This window comes from Scyliorhinus torazame, unplaced genomic scaffold (genome assembly GCF_047496885.1).
Source record: "Scyliorhinus torazame isolate Kashiwa2021f unplaced genomic scaffold, sScyTor2.1 scaffold_1430, whole genome shotgun sequence".
In the NCBI taxonomy this organism is placed as follows: Eukaryota; Metazoa; Chordata; class Chondrichthyes; order Carcharhiniformes; family Scyliorhinidae; genus Scyliorhinus; species Scyliorhinus torazame.
In genome coordinates, this window is record NW_027309157.1 from 31591 (window position 1) to 34139 (window position 2549).

The following is a 2549-nucleotide window of genomic DNA, read 5'->3' on the forward strand; positions in this document are numbered from 1 at the left end:
GCCAATCCACCTCCCCTGCACATCTTTGGGTCGTGGGGGCGAAACCCCTCGCAGACACGGGGGGGGAGAACGTGCAAACTCCACACGGGCAGTGACCCGGAGCCGGGAATCGAACCCGGGTTCCTCGGCGCCGCCAGGCAGCAGTGCTAACCCACTGCTCCACCGGGCCTGCCCCCCAACACCCGTTTCTTAAAGGTAACCTCGCGTGACCCCCCCCCCCCACATCTTTGACCCGGAAGGCAAACGTTACCCAGCTGGCCCGCACGCGACGCCACAGGAACGAAGAGCTCACCCTTCGCCTGCGCGAGGAAAGCGGAGAGGACCCCCCGCTCCTCTCACCTGCTTCCAGACGAAGGAGTCCTCCACGTTCTTCCGCCAGGAGATGGCCAGCTGGAGGGCGGTGAGGGCGACGCCGCTGATGACAGCCGCCCGCATCCGGACGGGCAGGAGGGTGTAGATGACGTACACAAAGAAGACAGTCCACCAGACGCCCTCGGAGGCACTGCGGGGCGAGACCGCCAGCAGGGCCAGCACCTGGAGGGCCAGGAGGACAGCAATGACCAGGTAGCTGATCAGCCACATGTAGGCCTGGTGGAAGGCGTTGCGGTTGCAGACCACAATTAGGATGACGAAGAGCGCCATGGCGATGGAGAGCACGGCGGCATAGGGGATATCCAGCCCGCCCTTCAAGCAGTGGAAGATGAGCATCACGGCACACACCAAGACCACAACGCCCATTAGCATGGTCAAACTATTCTGATTCAATCTGAAAAAGTATCTCTGGTACAGCCTCTCCAGTTTGGCCGAGCTGAATTTCTTCGACTGGAAGACCTGCACGACCCACGCTCGGCACAGGCCCAGGCTGAGCTGGCCGCTGTCCGCAGAGTCCGCCTCGCCCTCGGCCTCGGCCACCCCCAGCCGGATGGACCTGGTGCCCAGGCCGGACCGGGGCGGGCCGCCGTACGCGTCGTCCTGCCAGGCGCACCGCAGCCGCGTCCGCCGCTCCATCCCGGCCTCGCACCGGCCGCTCAGGCTGCGGCCGGCGGGCGGCGCCCCCCCATGGCCGACGGCCGCCGGCGCCTGGCGTGGGCCCGAGCCGGGGTCGTGCTCATTCACCAGGACGCCACCAAACAACCACATTCTGCGGAGGGGGGAGGGAGGGGGGGAGAGGGGGAGGGAGAGAGGGGGGGGGAGAGAGGGAGAGGGGGAGAGAGGGGGAGAGGGAGAGGGGGGGAGAGAGAGAGAGAGAGGGGGGGGAGGGGGAGAGAGAGAGAGGGGGGGGGAGAGAGGGAGAGGGGGAGAGAGGGGGAGAGGGAGAGGGGGGGAGAGAGAGAGAGAGGGGGGGGGAGGGGGAGAGAGAGAGAGGGGGGGGAGAGAGGGAGAGGGGGAGAGAGGGGGAGAGGGAGAGGGGGGGAGAGAGAGAGGGGGGGGGAGGGGGAGAGAGAGAGAGGGGGGGAAGAGAGGGAGAGCGGGAGAGAGGGGGAGAGGGAGAGGGGGGGAGAGAGAGAGAGAGAGAATTCAGTTAGAGTTCCGCTCCAAAGACATTGCATTAAATAATCTTATACATTCACCGGCACACTCAAACCCACACCCGACAGAGACAACCATATAATAATAATAATAATAATAATAATAATAATCGCTTATTGTCACGTGTAGGCTTCAATGAAGTTACTGTGAAAATCCCCTCGTCGCCACATTTTGGCGTCTGTTCAGGGAGGCTGGTACGGGAATTGAACCCCCGCTTCTGCTTTACAAGCCAGCTGTTTAGCCCACTCTGCTAAACCAGCCCCTCATCGCCACCGTCATGAGGGTCAGTACTGAGGGAGCTCCGCACTGTGGGAGGGTCGGTGCCGAGGGAGCGCCGCACTGTGGGAGGGTCGGTGCTGAGGGAGCTCCGCACTGTGGGAGGGTCGGTGCTGAGGGAGCTCCGCACTGTGGGAGGGTCAGTGCTGAGGGAGCTCCGCACTGTGGGAGGGTCAGTGCTGAGGGAGCGCCGCACTGTGGGAGGGTCAGTGCTGAGGGAGCGCCGCACTGTGGGAGGGTCAGTGCTGAGGGAGCTCCGCACTGTGGGAGGGTCGGTGCTGAGGGAGCTCCGCACTGTGGGAGGGTCAGTGCTGAGGGAGCGCCGCACTGTGGGAGGGTCAGTGCTGAGGGAGCGCCGCACTGTGGGAGGGTCAGTGCTGAGGGAGCGCCGCACTGTGGGAGGGTCAGTGCTGAGGGAGCTCCGCACTGTGGGAGGGTCAGTGCTGAGGGAGCGCAGCACTGTGGGAGGGTCAGTGCTGAGGGAGCGCCGCGCTGTGGGGGGGTCAGTGCTGGGGGAGCTCTGCACTGTGGGAGGGTCAGTGCTGAGGGAGCGCTGCACTGTGGGAGGGTCAGTGCTGAGGGAGCGCCGCACTGTGGGAGGGTCAGTGCTGAGGGAGCTCCGCACTGTGGGAGGGTCAGTGCTGAGGGAGCTCCGCACTGTGGGAGGGTCAGTGCTGAAGGAGCTCCGCACTGTGGGAGGGTCAGTGCTGAGGGAGCGCCGCACTGTGGGAGGGTCAGTGCTG

At 65.0% G+C, this 2549-nt stretch overlaps 1 pseudogene; it reads right to left on the minus strand.

The window, feature by feature from the left end:
- Positions 1-339: 339 nt before the first annotated feature.
- LOC140407280 (adenylate cyclase type 5 pseudogene) lies at positions 340-1137 on the minus strand (annotated as a pseudogene).
- Positions 1138-2549: the final 1412 nt, after the last annotated feature.